Source organism: Equus asinus, chromosome 16, assembly GCF_041296235.1.
Source record: "Equus asinus isolate D_3611 breed Donkey chromosome 16, EquAss-T2T_v2, whole genome shotgun sequence".
NCBI classification, from domain to species: Eukaryota; Metazoa; Chordata; class Mammalia; order Perissodactyla; family Equidae; genus Equus; species Equus asinus.
The window spans coordinates 24,593,522-24,614,894 of record NC_091805.1 but is presented as its reverse complement, the minus strand read 5'-3'; the positions used below and the strand labels follow the sequence as shown (position 1 = coordinate 24,614,894).

Here is a 21,373-nt window from a genome sequence, read left to right as displayed (position 1 = left end):
TAAATATACGCAATGGAATACTACTCAGCCATAAGAAGAGACAAAATCATCCCGTTTGCAATAATATGGATGGGCCTTGAGGGTATTATGTTAAGCAAAATAGGCCCGACAGAGAAAGAGAAACACCACATGATTTCACTCATATGTGGAAGATAAACACATGGATAAAGGGAACAGCTTAGTGACTACCAGAGTGGAAGGAGGTTGGAGAGTGGGCAAAAGGGGTAAAGTGACATATATATAGGGTGATGGATAAAAATTACAATATTGGTGGTGATCACGATGCAGTCTATACAGAAACTGATAAATAATAATGCACACCTGAAATTACACAATGTTATACACCATTATTACCTCAGTAAAATAATTGGAAAAAAACCAGCATTGGCCAATTTTGTATACAAAAAGAAGACAATTTAAAAGGCTCATCATCTAATTTCATGCAGAGTACATTTTAACATTTAAAATATAAACTCATATAAAAATAAAGCTTTCTGATGAAAATGTGATGGGAAATACATCATATCAAAGAAAAAAGGGTTAAAATTTTTCAAAAAGAAATATTTTCCAACACTTTATTCTATATGTCTTCTGTTTTATGTTATATATTAGAAATCTATTTTTGATAGTGCTATAAAAGTTGTCTCTAACATCTGTTTTCTGTTTTTCTCACTGTTATTATCAGAGCCCATTTCACAGAAACATATTATGCAAAATAGAATTGACACTCAGTTAATTAATTGACACAATTCTTGTTCTGTAGTTCACTATAGTGGAATGCAATGTTTTAAAGTGAATTAAAATTTCCCTGGCATATAACTCAAATATATATGCCAGAATTCTTGCTTATACTGAAATTCGAATATCATAGAAGTATCTTAACAGAAAGAAAAGAAATTGATGAGAAAAAACGCTGGTAGCATTTGTTGGCTTTTGAAAAGTAATGGTTATATGTTTTTGCTCATTTTCAATATTCATTTTCACATTTTTTTTTATTATTTTATTTGAAGTGGATCCTCAAATTATTTTCAGTCCTCCCTCTCCCCCACCAACTCTTGATCCACCCTGGTACAAGCAAAGAAAAATCTGGAAGCACATGCAACAAAATAATACTGAATATGTCTGGGCTACAAAATCAGGGATTCTATACACACACACACGCACGCACACACACACACACTCTGGGATTTTTATTGCTAATGAAAAAATCACTGTTGAACTAGAGAAGAGAAATTAAGTACAAAACTTGTCAAAAGAAAATAAAAACTAATAATCAAATCCCTAGCTTCACAACAGTACCCCTGAGAGACAGGGCGCAGAACTCTCTCACAGCCGTTGCTTCGCCCACATTCACTCCCGCTGCCCTGCATTTATTGTGGGGTCAGGAAACCTAAGCCAGCTGCGAAGAAGGGAGGCGCCCGCGTTTCCAAAGCCAGGCGTGGAGGAAGCGCAAACTTTCCTCCCGCCTCATCAGGTGTCCTGCCTCGGGGGAGAACAGTGAAAACCCAGAGGTTAACCTGCCAAAAAAAGCGCATGTCCTTTCGATTTCGGTTCTCCTCGACCCCACCCCATATCTGGTTGGCTGTAATATCCGGCTCGATTTTCAGCTTCTCAAGAGAAGAGTTGGTACCCACAGGAGCCAGACGCAGGAGGAGCGCGCGAGGGGGGAGCGAGGGCTCCTGAGGACTTGTTCCCGGACTGCAGGACCGCGCCAAGTAAGTTCGCTCCTAAACTTGGTCTTCCAGGCACATTTGCGTTAACAAACTACCAACCACAAATTCCCAACCGCACACTCCACCCCGGCAGGGGGGAGGCCGCGGGAGGCCGGCGCGGTGCCAGAGGGTGTGTGATCTGTGGGGCGCTTTGCCTCATCTTCTCCTTTTGGACCAGAGGAGGCAGCGAGACGACAGCCTCTCCTCCCTTCAGCATCCACCCAGGCCTGCAGCAAAGGGCCCTGCGTGGGAAAAGGAGGAGTGCACCCTGCCTCATCTGCGGAGAAGGGGCTGAGATCCCTTCTTGGTCTGGTGGAACAGTTAGGACCGCAGAGGCGCTGAGTGGGGTCGCTTCCTCCACCTCCCTCACTCACCATTACTCAGACATTTCCAGACTGCTCTCTGCCAGGCATTAGAGAAACAGAAAAAAAGACGGTCACTAACATACAGAAAATTTAAATTCTAAAGGGTCGACTCTAGATTACTTTTGTACTAACAACGTTTAATATTCCAAATACTACAACGCTGTATTATATGGAATAATTCCATCTCACTCTCGCTAATCAGCTATAAATAATAACCATAAGGTCTAATCCTGTTTCTTTATCATGTACTGTTTTTAATGTGTGGTCCATACAAGAACTGATCAGCATAACTTCTGGTACTTGCAGAAAATACAGGCGTCAGTTTATTTTTAATCATCACTCCAGGTGACTCTGGTGAACAGTAACCCTTACAAACTGTTGATGGTCTTCCGCCTATTACTAGTCTGTATGGTAATGAACCGGGCAGGAATTATTGTTTTATCTGTAACACTGATAAGAAAATGGAGGCTTACAGAGATAGCTCCTTTCTCAAGGTTTCACAGAAAATAATTGACTTAAACCCTCTGGTTTGGACCCTGGCAGCCTGAGTCCAGAATCTGTGCTCTGACATCCCAGGGCAGCTCTGGGTTCCTCCAGCCTGACTCATCCTCCATCAGTGTCCTCCTGCTCAGCTGTGACTGCTGGTCCTCTCCCACCTGCTCATCCTCCTCCTGGGATGTGTGCCCCACTTGCTTGCAACCTGGGAGAGAACTGTTACTGTTTCAGTCCAACGCCAATCCTTCACCTTCATTCAGAAACTACCCTCCCTGCCTTCTTAGACGCTCAACTTTTAAGCAATACTTATATAGGATTTACTATGTACCACTGTGATTTTAAGAACGTTATAAATGTCATGAGATATTTAATCCTCCTAAAGATCCTAATGACCACTAGATTATTTTTAGTGTTGCCATTTTACCGAAGAAAAAACTGAGGCACAGAAAAATTAACAATCTTTCCAGTGGTCACACAGCTTGTAAATATGGGAAGATGTGACTGTTGCTTAGCACTGGCTTTGAGAAAATAAAGGGACAAAGCTCTTTGACTGCTGTCCTGCTCTTGATTTCATGAAACACCCAGTCATTGTGATGAAAACATTGAAAATACAGCCTCACCCAGGTGAGACTCTGGCTAAAACACCCTGACTACTGTTTCTCTTCCCTGACAGCCTATAAATAAGAAACATCCTTTTCCAGTTAAACAAATTAGTTCCTGCCCCCATAACACTGTCTCGGTTCTGTAAGGATTGGCCCGTTGTGCTTTGACACAGCTACATCCGTTCTCTCTTCTTCTCTCTCTCACAGTCACTTCTCCCCCAGCCTGCTCCTGCGCCCACCGTTCACTAAACCCGTCCTCAGCAAGGTCACTGATCACACTCATCTTCTCTTTCTCAGAGAGACCTGCCCTGATTGTCCTCTATATAAATTCAGCCCTCACACTCCCTATCCCAATTCCCTGCTTATTTTCTACCCAGTATTTACCATCATCTAATAGACATATACGTGTTTGCTTCTTTGCTTTCTTTATTACCTGTCTCCTTCCACTAGTATAGAGCTCCCAGGAGGCAGGAATTGGTAGCCATTTTGTTCATTGCTTGACATCGAGCACCTCTGTGGGCAGGGACAAGAAAATTGAGTAACATGTGTCCAGCTTCTAAAATGGAGCTGGCAGGCCATTAAGGAAGTGAGGCTTATGCAAGTACACCAGGTCTCTGCCCAGATGCAGTATAATTTTTTGAACCTTGCCTCACTATTGTTTTCTTGAACTTTCCTAAAAAAAAGAAAAAAAACAATGCTTTCTCATAGCTGAGAACTTTTTGCCTTAGAGATGCCCTTAGCAACCAATAATGGATAGCCAGGGAATAACAGTTATTGCCAGCACCAGTAACACATGTTGCAAAACAACCCATATGAGTTATCTCTTTCTGTCTTCATAAACCCTTGCCTTAGTCTTCTCCAGAGCACATTTTGGGTTTCTGCCTAAATCTTTGTCTCCCGAATTGCAAATCTAATTGCTCAAATAAATTGTGTATATTGCAGTGGTTTTTCCTTGGTGAACACCTAGGACGGTGCCCAGCACATGGTACATATTCAACAAATGTTTGTGCAATTAATGAGACACCAAATCATTTTGGACCTCTTGAAATCTCTGCACACTCATCTCCTTCATGTCCCATTCTGCCTTTACTTACCCCCATAATGTTACTGTTCTCAAGGCTCCATCATCAGTGCTTTGTTTTTCTCATTCTATCCATTTCATGAATCACATGTAGGCAATGTTCAATGTTGTTTTAGAGTTCACTTAAAGATCAATAAGGTAATATACATTAGGTATCTGCACTGGTCTTGACACACCAGACTAAATGCTTATCTTTTAGACACACAAAACATGGAAAATTGATAGATAAGTTCCACAAGCAGAAAGCTGATAAGCATGTGACTTTTGTAACCATTAGAGATGACTTTGAGATCTTATATTCTACTGAGTTGTTTCTCTCGGTTATAGCTTACCATGACATCTGGATCCATCATGAAGGGCCCTATTTGTCTTGTGGAAAACCAGAAAAATCAACTGACAATAAATTCAGTAGCACTGAAGATTCTTGACAACATATCTTAGCCTGTGGTGGTGGTGGCCATTGAGGGCCCTGCAATTGGACAGGAAAATCCTACCTAATGAACCACCTGGCAAGACAGAGCCATGGCGAGTGTTGTCCTGGGGCAGGGGCCATATGCTTGGGAGCAGTGATAACACAAGCTGATCACACCTCCTTTAGGGTTGTCTTAAGGAAGAACCTAACCCTCCCACTGAAAAAAACTTCTGATTCTCACCACTAAATTTATAACTTCAACCCTACCTGTCTACAAAATATCACAGTTTAGTCCCATAATAAAGAGTTCCCCAATGCTATCAAAAGATCCATCCTATTAGTCTTGCCCCCATCCACTCTCATCTGCTCAGGAGCTCAGCTCCAACTATTACTCCTTTCCTTTCTCCTATACCACTTTTGCCCTAAACTACGGGGTTATTTCAAGTAGCACACAAATATTGCTCAATATGTGCCATTTTTAAAAAGGGATAGAAGGAATAACAGACAGCAGAATCTCTGTATGTCACATATCTCAGTGGGGCTACCCTCCATTTTTTTGCTTCAATTCATAGCAAAACTTTGATAAATTATATCCCCCTTCTCTTTCTCTAATTAGTCTTTTCTAATATGTGAACTATAATACACACAGAAGAGTGCATAAAACATATATATACAATAAAGTTAATAAATATAAAGTGATCATCTGTGTAATTACCTCCCAGGTCAAGAAAAAAAAAATCACCTGTACCCAAAAGCCAAAATCACGCTCTCTCACCTTCACTAGAGCTCAGTGATGTTTTGGGTTTCGGTGCATTCTTTTTTTGTAAACAGTTTTGCAACCTGTGTATGCACTTCTGAAAAATGGATTAAACTTTATATAAAGGGAATGATATTCGATGTACTCTTTGGCATCTTGCTTCTTTTGCTCAATGAGAAGTTTATAAGATTCATCTGGTTTGTCATATGCATCTGTAATTTATTTATTTTCACAACTTTATAGTGTGTTATTGTGAGGGGAAACCACAATTATTTTATCCATTCATTCTTGATGAACATTGGTATTATTTCTAGTTTTTATCCTTTATGAATGAGGCTGTCATGAATACTCTTGTGTTTATATTCTGGTGCACATGTACACAAACTTCCCTTGTGTCATGTACCCAGAAGTGGAAATGCTCGGTCACAGAGTATATACATCTTCAGCCTTTCTAGATAATATCGAACAGCTTTTCAAACTTCATGTAAAGTTTATATTCTTATTAGCAATAACTGAGATTCTCCACATCCTCACAAAATTTCAGTGAAAGACTTTTTAGCTTTTTCTGATCTAATGACTGTATAGTTGCATATTATTTGACTCATTCCAATTAGCTGGAGCTTTTCACGTGTTTATTTGCTATTTGTATTTCCTTTTTCATGAAGTCTTTTTTCCTACCAGGTTGCCTCTCTTGCTTCTTATTGATTTTTAGGACAATCCATCTATGTCCTGATAGGCCTTTCTGTCTATGAAGACCATACATCGTTTATTCTCTAATGTCTTCCTCTGTGGCTCAGCGGTTCAATACCATTAGAGATTGAACCTCAGTCCACTAAACTCTAAGGATCCCAGGAGTACTTCCCACTCCCTCAGTCTCTCTCTGTCTCTCTCTCTCTTTCCCTTTCCTTTCTTTTTCTCTCTCTCCTTTTGGTTCCCAATCTCACATTGGCTTTCAACAAAACTTTTTGTCTTTGTCTTTCTTTTAGAGGAATTCTTGGCCAACAATTAGGAGAGGACACTTTTCCTTACCTGGCCTAAATTAATTAGTAGAACTTTTTTTTAAGGATTAAGGATTTGAGAACCATGAGAGAGAGATAGCAGTAAAGGAGTTTTGACAATGTCCTTTTTTATTCTACGCTAGATAACATCAGATAATAATGAGGTGCTTTCCCATTGCTGAGAAAGTGCCTACCCTCAAAATTCTTTAAAACACCTGAATTGTGACTCTGCTGCCTCACTCATATCACAGGAAGAACAAAAAGAAAGAGACTCGCACGTAGTTAAGGTCCATGAGCAGGGCCGAGTCACTACTCCTCTCCTGGGTGATGACTTACTTTTCATGTTTCTACCTCTCATGGCTAAGAGTGATGACATCCAATTACACTTTGTCTTTTCTCCATAGGAACTGGGAGCTCAGATCACTCTATGTTAATGAGCAAGCAATTGCATACCACCAAGATGTAGAAGAGTGCAGACTATTTCAGGCTTTATACCCTCTCTGGGAAGAACACACAGGATGTGAAAATTGAATGGCCTGAGTCATGCTGAACCATGCTACCCTTGGTAATTCATCCTTTCCATTTCTATTCCCAGTTGAAGGAAGCGTTGGGATATGGCAGTTAGTCAAAATCTTGGACTCTTGACAAGATATATCACCCACAGGTTCCCGGGCATATACCTCACATCTTCTCCCGCTGTGTGTTTAAGCCTTTGGAAAGAGGGGCAAGCAAGTTTCACAGGTTTTCTCTGCTCTCCCTTCTTTTGTATCCCCCTCCAGAGGCAATGAACAAAGAACTCATCATTTGCTTAAAGAGGTGAAAACAAATGAGGAAAATACAGGGATGAAGGGAAGAAAAAATTTCAACAAAATCTGATGTATCAGGCCAACTTCTGGAAGGACACAAATGACCTAGTCAAGGGGTAATTGAAGAGAGTTTAATAGAGGGACTGTTTCTAAGAGCATAAGCAGAGCAAAGGGAACCAATGAGAAAGGAGGAAGTACCCAGAGAGTGCCAACAGCAATGGCCCGGTAGTTTTTATAACTCCCAATAGCCTGAGGAGACAAGCAATGAGTGGACACCAGAATGTGGCAAAGACCAGAGCCATTGGGTGGAGACAATGAAAGGAGCTGTGACTCAAGATAGAGGAACAGAGGCACTGGGATACTGTGGCTCACCAGGGTGGAAACTAGGAGAACACATGCCTGACTTCCGGTCTCCTGCTGGTGCCTCCCACTGGTTGAACTCCATCAGAAACTGGAGGACAACGGAGCTTGTCAGTGTCAGATAAAAATAGAAGGTTAATAGAGTTTATGTTAATTCTATAATGTGACATAATTTCAGACCTTGATGGTATGAGGTGAATAGAGGACACAAAGAACTTTTTGAGAAAGTCCTTAATACGTGTAAACGTTGGATCCTCTGTCCTTGCTGAAATGGAAGCCACACTCCTCCCAGCCTTGCACTCACATTGGGACAAGTTGAAACAATGTAACCCATGGGCAGCCCAGACTATCTGCTGTGACCATATGTTGCTTTCTCCTCTTCCTTTGCAAGTTTCCATCTGGGATCCACATGAGATCTGAAACCAAGGGCATTTGGATGTGATGTGTACCCCACCCTTCCATGCCCAACCACACTCTGGTCCTTCTGGACACTGAAGGCCTGGATGATGTGGAAAAGGTAAGGCTGAGAGTGATCTTTGCTCTTGATATTGCCCTTACATTTTAATTTGCCACCTCAGTTCAACTTTTATGACACATTCCTGTAAACTGCAAATCCATTTCTGAATAATGAGGCTAAAGTGCGTTCTTTGAATTTACTTCTTTCATAAGCTCAATACTTTGGTCATTAGGGATAAATCTTTTTCACATTTTTAACACTGGAGTGAAAGATACAAATTAAATACTTATTGGAAAGCTGAATTGCGGGGCATTGTGGTAAGTCCTACAGATATCGTAGTGAATGAGCTAAAGGTCCATTTGGGGAGATAAGAAATATGGAGTGTTACCAGAACAGGGTACCATGCATATGAAAAGTGAAAACCTGAGTTAGTCTTTCAGGTTAAGGAAAAGATTCTGGAGGAAGCTATAAGTCATGGGATCAGTGGGCTCTACTAGTGAGGATGTGTTGGATTGATGGAGTTGGAGGTACAGACAATTAATAGGGTTTCCATGAGATAATCTATTTAAGTAATCTCCAGAAAAATAATCTATTTAAATAATCTCCAGAAAAGCTCAGCTACACCAGGAACATTCATTAAGGTTTTGTTTCAAGTCTCTGAGCTTCAAAGATGAATTCCTCACTGACTTCTATAAAAACATGAGCTAGACCCACCAAAAGCATTGTAAATGAGATAATTTTAGGTATTTGTCTTCATAGTGTTAGTGGCAGTCAATCTTGTCTCCTTATATATATTAGTAGGAGTCTAAAGTGAAAGTAGAAGCAGTGGATATTTGACTTCCATTAGTGCAAAAAAGGCTTGGGTCATGAATTCACAAATTCTGAATTTAAAAATTCAGGTTAAAGTACTCAATGATAACCTCAGTGTAAACTCAAGATGGTCTACTGCTACCTAATAGATTACAGTTTGCATAAACCTTCTTCATTTTATCTAATTGCATTTGTCAAAGAACCAAAACACACCAAATTGTAAACTAACAGCAGTAAAAATGCTTGTTGCTCTTACAACCTGTAGTATATTTGAGAGGTATCTAATTCTATTAACAATTTACTCATGAGTTACCCTGACTCTCATTTTCTGGCTCTTCTTCTATTCCTACACACATACCCACTACTTCAGTCAGATAAAATAACAATGTAATACCTTCATATGACTGCACTTTCTGACAATTCTGATTGGCTTCTATCTGTCCTTCCACCTGCATGGTCCCTTTATCTTCACAATTCCACATTCTCTCAAATCTTTAAAGCCCAGCTATTTTCCACACGATGCTACTGTTTTACTGTTAAATATAATCATACCTTGCTCTGAATTCACAGAGTACTTTTCTGGTTTATTATCATCCCCAACTTGTCTTTTACATTGTAACATTTGGTTCTACTCCTGGCAGCATTTATAATCTTGGATGCATTATGTTACCATGTATATCGGCCCCTCCGGAAAATGATCTCTTCAAGGGCAGGGAATGTCGTGTGGAACTCTTTATCCACACAACCAAATGCAGTGTATGGCATTTGCACACGCACAGTGAATAGTTGGTGAATTTAAGTGAAGAGTATTTGTGTCCCTAATATAGCCCATGATCAAGAAAAATTTGCAAAGGAATCATTGCCCACTTATTATTGCAAAACTTCTATGTTCTAGGTGCTGTATTAAACATTGATAGACATTTGCAGTGATACTTACTTCTGCTAATAGCTAAAGAAACTGAGTCTCTGAGAAGGGTCACTGTCAATACCAAAAACAAGGTTTAAATTTAGCATTGTCTTCAAAATTTATGTTGTCAACCCTACTGTTCAGTTGTAGTACAGCTGACATAGTGAATGAACAACTGAATGAGTGAATGAAGAGCAGACTCGTAAGTCCCTGCTGTAATGTCCTTCCTAGGGTGACTGTAATAGTGACATGTGGACCTTTTCACTGGCCGTGCTTCTGAGCAGCATATTTGTCTACAACAGCACGGGCACCATCAACCACCAGGCCCTCGAGCAGCTCAGTATCCTTCCAGGAACCAAACCACCATGTTTCATTGAGTTTATGGGAATGACAACTGAGACAATCTCCTCTTTCCTGTGGTTCAGTTCTTATGGTGGTGGAGAAGGAGACACAGAAAAATGGGAATGTTTATGAAACTTGTTTCAGGGTGAGATCTGCAAACTGTGGTGTAGAGCACTTCGTATTCCTTAGCTAAGATCCCAGAGACGTGACTGAACTAACAAAACTAATCAGGACCAGATCCTCTCCCATCTCTGGTGAAGTGGATGACTCAGCTGAGTGTGCAAGTTTCTTTCCAGACTTTGTTTGGGATTTCACACTGGAACTGCATTTAGATGGACACCCCATCACTGATGATGAGTATCTGGAGAATGCCTTGAAGTTGATACCAGGTATCAGAGCATGGCCTGAGTGGTGGAAGGTTCAGGAGGGAGTAGGATCAACTAATCCATGTCATTCAGCACTTGATGTCAGTCCTTATTTGAGATTGGATTGAAGCCCATGCTAATACTGATTGGTGATTCACAGGTGGGTGTGGCTTCAGTCATTATTATTACTTGACAATCTCTAGCAAGATCTAGATCTAAATCTCTAGTTGAACATCACAGAGGGGATTTAGGATACAATATTGGACCAAATGACTTTAGAAAAATAGATGCTATTTTTTTAAAAAAGGCTCAATACGTGCATTATTTATTAAGTTTAAGCGCTCCTCCTCTTCTCCTATTTCGAGAAAAATAACCTATCAAATTGGAAGCTGCTAGACACCGAATCACAAAGTAATCAAATGACTAATATTTGAAATACATTTCGCACACTGTATTTTACTAGCCTACATAGTTACATCCTTCATAGACAGGATATTTATATGCCATGTGGTTCAGAAAAAAGCGTTGACATGTCATTCCAGTAAGACTGTGAAATCATTCATTTGGTCTTTCTCATAACATCACTCTCTTCATTCTACAGCCTTACACAATATGTTGTAATGTTCATGTAATAAGTTCATTACACAGATCATATTTAGCAGAGAGGATAATGAGTGGTAACACAGAAGTGATATCCTTTTTTCTTTATTTAATCACTTCTTCATTCTTTCAACAAATATTTATTGAATAACTGATATATGCCCATAATCGCTCTATATGACATTGTCAAGTCCAAGATAATATATTGGACTCTCTGATATGGAGAACTGGTGAGGTCTCCAAGTTATATTTAGGTGAACCTTACTATTTAGTCGTATCTGCTAAAGGAATTACAAACATATTTATGGTGTGTGCTTCTTTTACTCTGATATTATAAAGCTTTCTTTACTTCCTGAGTGACATTTGTCAATGTCCATGTCATTGGGTACAAATGTAATTTGGTCATTTTCACTGCTGTAAGGCTTTCCTTTGTACAAATGCACCACAATCTGCTTATCCATTTACTGTTGATGGACATTTAGGTTATTTTCAGTGTTGACGTATTATAAATATTGCTGATGCGATCATCCTGTGTTCTCTTTGGTGTACTTGTGCATACATTTCTGATAGTAATATACTTAGGAGTGAAATGGTCAAGTCACGAAGTACTTATATTACACTCTAGTATATAAGGCCAAAGAGTCTTCCAAAGTGGTTGAATCCATTATCTATTGCTACATAATAAACACCAAAAATCCACGGGCTTAAAGAAACAATTATTTTATTTCTCACTCTCTGTTTTGTGAGTTAGGCGAGTGGGTTTTTTCCTGGACTTGCCTGGCTTGACTCATGTGTCTGTATGCTATTGGGGAAATCAGTAGGAAATGGAGGGTCTTGCACAGCCTCATCCACATGTTTGGGGCCTTAGTGGAATGTCTGGAAGACTGGGACCACTCTCTTTGCACAAAGCTTCATCATTCAGCAGTCTAGCCCATATTTTCTGAATCAATCATTGATGGATTTTCATTTTATCGTAGTATACTTCATGCTATAAAATTGAACAGATATAAAATTTCAGCTTGGCCAGCAGATTCTGTGGGACTGTTGTAAGAAGAAATGTATTGTGATCATAGAAAAAAACTAGCTTTTTTTGCCATCTTCCTTTGGCGAGTTGGGAAGCCCAATAGGGGGCAGGAGTGGCATTCTATTAGATGTCAGTCCTCAGTGACAGCAATCAGAAGTAATCATCTCTAAAGTGAGCAAATGATTCTTTATTATAGGATAAGATTGAAAACTGGGGTGTCTATAGTCTGTGTTTATTTGTATCTCAAAGAGCTAACAAATATTACATCACGATCACCTCAAGGTATAAGGATTAAGGCTGAAATTAAAAACAGAAAGTAAAGACATTATTAAAGGAAGTCTTCTCACTCCTTTTAACTCTACAAAATTATCAAGTCATCGAGCACTGGTTAAAGAAGTCGGGTCTATAATTGTGTAAATAAATATACTATATAGAGCAGAAGTCACAGAAAAAAACAAACCATGATTCATCAGAGAATGTTCATGATGGTAGATTTCATTATCCGAAAGATTTTAAAGCAATAGGCAAACTGACATAACGGAGATAAAGAATCAGTCTAAAAATACAGGAAGGTCAAAATATAATAACGTAAATGAGTTAAATCAATAAAGTCAGAGTCAGATTTGAGGTATCAGTCTTGAGTGAAAAAACTGTAAATGCAGATCTGAAGCGTAGATTTAAAACCAGTGAGAGGGCGACACCTCAGGGGCTTCCTGCACAGTCAGCTGAGGAAATCACTGGCCAATCTGAAGCCATCCATCTGACCCAGACCCTGCCCAGTGCCAGAGTCCAGCTCCAGCCGGTAGGGTTCCTGAGGGATGAACGGCGTCGGCAAAAAAAGAAGTTACAGTGAGACTGGAAGTGAGGTTTCCAAGCCTGATTTATTCAAAGCATTCAAGCACTTATATAGGGTCCAGGTCACGTGCTTATGATTTCATGGAATTGTCTCAGTACATAATTTTGGCAAACAAAATGGGGACATAAGCATATCTTGTTACAATATTAGCACAGTATGTCTGTGAGAAGCAAGCAACCTTTGTTAATTATAAATATTGACTTTTTCTGTATGTCTACTAGGTGTCTAGATGTTTAAGACTGATTACAAAACGGGGTGTAACGTCTAGACTCAGTTCCCCATGAGTCGAATGGCCCTAAGCCTCTATCTTTATTCCTATAATAATGAAAGCAGAAGTATTGCAAAGTGTAAGGGGACCAAAATACACACAGGCCCCCAGCTCCATCTGATCACAAGCCACACAGGCACAGTGCTTGGGGTTTCTCTTTTACCATTAACTATATTGTAGGGTTCCCAATCCTCATCATAATCCCAGTTCCCCTGTGTCAATATATTATGATATTTTTCTGCAACTTTATCAGGATCGTGAGTTGCCTTAGGAAGGGGTAGTTTTTGTATGCCTCTGTTCCTGGTTGGGTGCCATCATTTACCTCCTGTCCTAACAGGCCTAGGATAATATCTACCTCCCAGAAGGACCTGAGGAGCGAATGTTCTCCTTAGAGGCTGATTATTAGAAGGCTTCCTCCTTGAGGGCTGTCCAAGCTCCTTTACTGCCTTTCCAGGAGGGGGTCAGAACGTTTTTTCCCTTCAGGCTGTTTTTCCCCTGAACCCTCCCTAGAAGGCCAGGTTACATCAGCTTCCTTCCCCTGCTTGGAGAGATTTTCCCCAAGATATCCCCATGTACAGAAAAAGAACAGCAAGAGCAATACTGCTAAGATTAGTAGCATGAGTAGGATCAGGAGCGGCCGACCGCCATCTTCTGAGGGTCCGCCGTGCGTTCCCTCATCTCTCTCCCAGACCGTTGTCCTTGGGTAGAGGCTTAGCTGACTGGTGGGTGGCTCCCGGCAGCCCAGGAACAGACTTGGGAGAAACTAGGACCAAACCTGGGTTACGATGATATCTGTTCAGAGTTCATGGATGTGTTTGAGACACTTCTCCAGACAAAGGCTACCTACTACTGTATACCTGAGCTCAAAGAGCTCAGCTTTTTTATTCCAAAGATCTAAATGTGAAGGTAAAAAGCTTCCAAAGGAAATTTTGTAATGAAGTCAGAAGATGTAAGCACCTCAGAAAAATATACATTTTCTGGAAGACGAGGTGCAAGATGAGTTGGTGGGAATGCATTCTAGTACATCCTTCTGGAGAGGAATTTTGCAATATCTAGTAAATCTGTATGATCTTGTCTTTTGACCCAGCAATTGCATTTCCAGGCATCTATCCTGAAGAAACAGCCGCAACAATATAAAAATAAATATACACAAGGTTTGCAGGTTTACTCATGGCAGCATTGTTTACAATTACAAAATACTGGAAACAATCTAAATGTCTATACATAGGAAAGTGGTTGAATAAACTATGGCATATCCACACAATGATGTGAGCAGCTATAAAAAGGATACAAAAGCTTTTCATAAATTTATATGTATAGATTTCCATGTATCTGTACTATGTGAAATATCATATTAGGAAAAGTGTATAAGAAAATATACATGTATCTATTCATCTGTGGGAAGGAAATACAAGGAGGATAAACTAAAAGCTAGCAAGATTGGGTACTTACAGAGCATGAGTGGGAATGGAGTGAGTAGAATAAAAGGAAAGGTAGAATTGGAATAGGGCAGTAAGATGAAGAAGTGACATTTCTCTGAGTCCACCTTTTTGGAAAGCTGTGACTCTTAGAACCATGAGAAGTTTTGCATACAAAGTAAGTATACACTCAAAATCAATCAATGTAATGGAGGACAAAATGGAGCAGAAGCAGGAACAAATGAATCTAACTGTGCTATAAATGAATAATTTAACCACACTGAAGAAGGTGGAGAAGGAAAGAACTAATAAGCAACTTTGGAATACAGGGTTCTGACTGTATACATAGGGGAAAGACCAAAAGAACTGTATACTAATATAGTACTGTACTTAGTGAATTTATTTATGAACGATCATAGATTAGCAATTGTGAAACTGCTTTGTGTGTATCCTGGGTTTGAGTAAATAAATAAATTTATTATGGATAATGATAGGTCTCTCATAGACAGAAAAAGAAGTTAAAAATTAAAAAAAGGAGAAACCTTAGCTAAACCCTGTTGTGTTGGATTGAAATTGGAAATATTAGCAGGAACTCATGATTAGATATGGAAATGGATAGATAAAGAAATAACTATAGATGTGTGTATGCATGTGTTAGTATACATATGTGCATTTCTTCTTAACTCTGCCCCTGGGAGAATCTAGAAGTAATGCACACGCTTGGTATGATATCTTCATATTGAAATGTTGTCTTTCAATGAAAGGAATCAGGCCTTTTTGGAGAAATAGTCAAGTCTAGTATTGAAGAGTGGTAAATTCAAGATAGGCGTTGGATATCTTGTGGTACCAGACAGTAAGGAGGTGCTCAGAAAATGATGGAATCCAAAAAGATCCAGGAGTCAGTTTGAAGGAGCTCTAAATGAATAAATCCAGGACATGTTGAGCAAAAAAAAATAATGGTAATAGCATATTAAACCCTATAGAATAAAACAAATATCTCTGAGTCCATACTGATATAACTAAATAAATGAGTGAATAAAAGCATAAATGGCGGAGAAGGGACACCTCTTGCTTACAGTAGAACTCGAAATAATAAATGTAAAAGGAATGATGAAAATAGAAAATCACTTTTACACAAACACCATAGAAGTAATTTTTCAAGCAGGAATCATCAATGGATGCTAACATTAGCAACTTAAAAAAATGACATGAAAGTATGATAAGAATATATTTGCATAATCTCAAAAGTATCTCCCAAAATGGTACTTGTTAATTACAAAGAAGTAAATAGTAACTTTACAGTAGAGAAACCTGACAGACACCACCTTAATTTGGGATTAAAGTTAGAGTCATAACTTTAGAATAAGTCATATTAACATCACAAATTATTTGTATGATGCACTGAGAATGGCAGAACATCACTTCCATGTCATTTTTGACAAAAATGCACAACTTCAATCTAATCATGAGGAAAAATCAGAAAAGCCCAAATTAAGGGATACTCTGCAAAATGACCGTTACTCTTTTGAAATGTCAAGGTCATGGAAAACAAAGAAAAAGTGAGGAATGATCAAAGATGAGAGGGGACTAAGGAAACATAATGAGATGCAATGCGGGATCCTGGAGTGGATTGTGGAGTAGTGAAGTATATTACGGGGAAAAGTAGTGAAATGCGATTGGGTAGCATAGATTAGTTAATAGTATCATATCAATGTTAAAATCCTATTTCAATAATTATTCTATCACAGGCAACAAGAGCAAAAATAGACTAGTGGGACCATATCAAACTAAAAAGCTTCTGCACAGCAAAGGAAATAGAGTGAAAAGGCATCCTAAAGAATGAGAGAAAATATTTGCATACCATATATCTGATAAGGAGTTAATTTAAAAAATATATAAAGAAGTCCTACAACTAAAGGCCAAAAAAACAAGTAACACCATTAAAACATGGGCAAAGGACTTCAATAGACATTTCTCCAAAGAAGACAGAAGTGACCAACAGGTAAATGAAAAGATGCTCAACATCACTAACCATCAAGGAAATGCAAATGAAACCTCAGTGAGATAGAACATCATATCTGTTAGGATGGTCATTATTAAAAAACAAAAGATAAGTGTTGGCAAGGATATGAAGAAATTGGAACCTTTGTGCACTGTTGATGAAAATGTAAAATGGTGTAGCCACTATAGAAAACAGTACGTAGGCTCTTCAAAAAATTAAAAATAGAACTACCATGTTGTACAACCACCCCACTTCTAGGTATTTGGCCAAAATAATTGAAATCAAGATCTTTTTTTAAATTGAGCTATAATTAACATAGTTGCATACAACATAATGATTTGATATTTGTATATACTGTGAAACGATCACCACAATAAATCTAGTTAACATCGGTCGCCAACGTAGTTGCAATTTTTTTCTTGTGACGAAACTTTTAAGATCTACTCTCTCATGGCCTTCAAATATGCAGTACAGTATTAATAACATAGAGGCTATGCTATACATTACACACCCTGACTTCTTTATTTTATAACTGGAACTTTGTACCTTTTGACCTTCACCCATTTGACACACCCCTCACCCCTTGCCTCTGGCATCCACCAACCTGTTCTCTGTATCTCTGAATGCAGGTTGTTTGTTTGGTTTTGTTTTTAGATTCCATGCATAAGTGACATCACATGGTATTTGTCATTCTCTGTCTCACTTATTTCACTGAGCATAATGTCCCCAAGTTCCATCAATCTTGTAGCAAATGGCAAGATGTTCTTCTTTTTAGTGACTGAATAGTATTCTAAGGTATACATTAGAATATATCTACTATTAGAATATTAGTATATATATGTATACATATATATGTATATACATGTATATGTATACATATACATATCTATGTGTATATATTTTCTTTATCCATTCATCCATCAATGGGCACTTAGGTTACTTCCATGTCTTGAGTATTATAAATAATATTGCAGTGAACATAGGGGTGCATAAATCTTTTCAAGTTAGCATTGTGTTTTCTTCATATAAATACCCAGAAGTAGAATTGGTGGACCATACGGTAGCTCTACTTTTAATATTTTTAGTAACCTCCATGCTATTTTCCATAGTGGCTGCACCAATTTACATTCCCAACAACAGTGCACAGGAGTTCCCTTTCTCCACAACCTTGCCAACACTTCTAATTTCTTGTCTTTTAGATAATAGCCTTTCTAACTATGTTTTGGATGGTACCCCTTTATCTTATATATGACTTGCAAATATTTTCTCCCATTCCATTGGTTGTCTTTTCATTTTGTTGATAGTTTCTTTTGCTGTGCAGAAGCTTGTTAGTTTGATGTAGTCCCTTTTCTTTATTTTTGCTTTTGGTGTCAAATCCAAAAATTCATCGCCCAAACTGATGTAAGGAGCTTATTGCCTATGATTTCTTCTAGGATTTTTATGGTGTCAGGTCTTATATTCCAGTCTTTAATCCATTTTGAGTTAATTTTTCTGTATGGTGTAAGATAGTGGCCCAATTTTATTCTTTTGCATGTGGCTGTCCAATTTTTTAAACACCATTTATTGAAGAAACTGTCTTTTCCCCATTGTATATTCTTGATTTCTTTGTCATAAATTAATTGACTGTATATGCATGGGTTTAATTCTGGACTCTTTATTCTGTTTCACTCATCTATGTGTCTGTTTCCATGCCAGTATCATACTATTTTGATGACTATCGCTTTGTCATATAGTTTGAAATAAGAGAGTGTGATGCCTCTAGTTTTGTTCTTCTTTCACAGGATTACTTTGGCTATTTGGGGTCTTTTGTAGTTCCATTCAGATTTTAAGATTGTTCTATTTCTGTGAAAAATGCCATTGGAATTTTGATTGGGATTGCATTGACTCTGTAGATTGCTTTGGGTAGTATGAACATTTTAACAATATTAATTCTTCTAGTCCAGGCACATTGGATATCTGTCCATTTATTTGTATCTTCAGTTTCTTTCATCAACGTCTTACAGTTTTCAGTATACAGGTCTTTTATCTCCTTGGTTTAATTTATTCCTAGGTATTTTATTCTATTTGATGCAAGTGGGATTGTTGGGAGGTTTTGATTAACAATTCAATCTTTTTACTGGTAATCAGTCTGTTCCGATTTTTTATTTCTCCCTGAGTGAGTCTTGGTAGGGTGTGTCTTCTAGGAATTTCTCCATGTCTTCTAGGTTGTACAAATTGTTAGTGTATACTTGTTCATAGTAGTCTCTCATGATCCTTTGTATTCTGTAGTAACAGTTGTCATGTCTCCTCTTTCATTTCTCATTTTATTTGAGTCCTTTCTCTTTTTTTCTTGATGAGTCTAGCTAAAGTTCTGACAATTTTGTTTATCTTTTCAAAAACCAGCTCTTAGTTTCATTGATCTTTTCTATTATCTTTTTAGTCCCTGTTTCATTTATTTCTATTCTGATCTTTGTTATTTCCTTCATTTACTAATTCTGGGCTCATTTGTTCTTCTTTTCCTAGTTACTATAGGTATAAAGTTAGGTTGTTTATTTGAGGTCTTTCCTGTTTCTTGATGTCGGCAATTATCTCCATGAACATCCCTCTTAGAACTGCTTTTGCCACATCCCATAAGTTTTGATGTGTTTTGTTTCCATTTTCATTTGTCTTAAGATATTTTTTGATTTCTTATCTGACCCATGGTTGTTGAGTCGGTTATTGTTTAATCTCTGCATATTTGTGATTTTTCCAGTTTCCTTCTTGTGATTGATTTTTATTTTCATACCTTGTGGTTGGAAAAGCTGCTTGATATGATTTCAATCTTCTTAAATTTGTTAAGACTATATGTTTTAAATCTTTCACATTTACTCTGGAGAGATTGTTGTGTAATTGGGATGCATTTTACAGTGGAGATGTATCAGACAGGTTTTATTCAGGGTAGATTTTTCTTCCTCATCCACATCACCCTTCCAGATAGCCTCAGCCCATGCTCTTACTCAAGTCTTTACTCTTGTCATGTAATGGGATTGGAGTGTTATGAACCCCTAAAAACCTATAATTTGATTCCGTTTTCTCTCTGTCTTTCTGCTATGACATTGTTTCCTGGAAGCCATAGAGGACAAAATGCTTAGTTAAGAAGGACAAGTACAATAGAAGGAAAAAACAAGAACAATTTATGAATACAAAACTGTTAACAAACCCAACTGTTTCAGAATATATATTACTCAGAATTTGTATACTCAAAATTACAAGAAAATTCATACAGATTTTAAAGTAAAAAGGAATTTGACTTTTCAGACTATTAGCTAGTACACAGATTCCCTAGGATGGGGAGAAAGCTAGACTATACAACTATTCAGCAAGGGGTAATACTACCCATACAATGAAGACATCCCAAGAGAAAATACCACAGCACCTGCCACCTGGAACCAAGGTCTCCATATAAAATGCCTGAAGCTCTACCACTGTCAGCTCTGAGGAACTGGATGCTTCCATCTTCATATTTGTAGAAAATCAGCCACCCAATGAAAAATACCATCTCTGGGTGGCTCAGATCTTCAACTAACTCTAACAGAGGTGGATCTACTTGACAGAATCTAAATCCTATGCTTCCGCATGGGAAATTCTGGGAACGAGAGTTATCTGTGTCCTGCTTTTGGAAAGAAAGACTGATAATGTGGGAAATTTCCATCCACGTTAAGATACATAATCCAGCCATGTAGAGCACTAAGTCAGCATGTCCACTTTAAATTGGTAATAATATAAGGGTCTTCTTAATATTTTCACTCACACAATATACCATTCTTTTTTGCTTTTTCTCTTTGCCATGGTATCACAATAATTCTTTTAATTTTTTCCTGTTTTGGTTTGTAAATTACACACATTATTAACATCCTTCATGTTACTCTTAACTTTTAATGTTTATATAAGTACGCTCCCATCCCCATCTAACATATTATTTTTCTCTGCATTTAACCATCTTCTTATTTTTACTCCTCAAATTGGGCATTTTCTTACTTTTTATGCAGTTAGTATTCTGTATCTTCTTCTGCCTAAGCAGAAAGCAACTTTATTATTTCTCAATAACTGTCCTTTTAACTTACATTATGAGATCAGCCTCTCCTGCCACTAGTTCATTAGTAACTCAAGGAAAATGAATAGTATATTTTTCAAGATAAAAAAGAAACTTTGTCTCTAACTAGAATTTAAAAGCCCTCTCTCAGATTTGACCTACCGTCTATGCTTCTGCCTTACCCCTTGTCCCCCCACCCCCACTCTTTCATACAGCCAAGGCCTGACTCAGCTTTACAGGCACATAGTGAGGAAGAAGAATGTTTTTTTGTTCTCATTCCCAGCTCTCCTTCCCCCTTGGCACACTAGCTCATATTCATGATACCTTCCATTGTGTCCATGATATGCAGTACATCAGGGAAAAAGAAACCCTCTGACAGGACACGTTCATGGTATGATGTTGGAGCCTGCTGGTGGTGACTTAGGTCCTTTTCCTCCATGGAATGATTAATGAATTCTTTACAGATCCCCCCGCCGGATCCTCCCACCAGCAGTTTCTCACTGTGGTCCACTTTGGCTCCTCTCTTCTAACCCTGTCTTCTAGGAATCCACTCATCCCCTGCACTCTCTGTGTTGAGGTTAAGGTACCTTGTCATGTAGATGTCTAAGGCAGGGTTACTTTCAAGATGACTCAAGTCTAGAGGGGTGAGCAATAGGTATGAACTTCAAGTTATAGGATAAATAAG

The 21,373-nt window shown here is 38.4% G+C and overlaps 1 protein-coding gene and 1 long non-coding RNA gene across 6 annotated transcripts in view; one reads left to right on the top strand and one right to left on the bottom strand.

Moving 5' to 3' along the window:
- The window catches only part of LOC123277532 (uncharacterized), an 87,603-nt gene that overhangs the window by 42,848 nt on the left and 23,382 nt on the right, over nt 1-21,373 (bottom strand). The window lies entirely within an intron of this gene.
- Nucleotides 1,578-21,373, top strand: part of LOC106831580 (guanylate-binding protein 1) — a 56,859-nt gene continuing 37,063 nt past the window's right edge. For 2 of the 5 annotated variants that reach the window (XM_070486770.1, XM_070486769.1), the window contains exons 1-3: nt 1,578-1,715; nt 6,827-6,987; nt 7,980-8,105. The gene's annotated coding sequence lies outside the window, so the exon portion shown is untranslated. Of the gene's footprint in view, nt 1,716-6,826; nt 6,988-7,201; nt 8,106-10,589; nt 10,630-21,373 lie in introns of those variants that run through there. The other 3 variants (XM_070486771.1, XM_070486772.1, XM_014841889.3) reach the window with 3 other exon arrangements.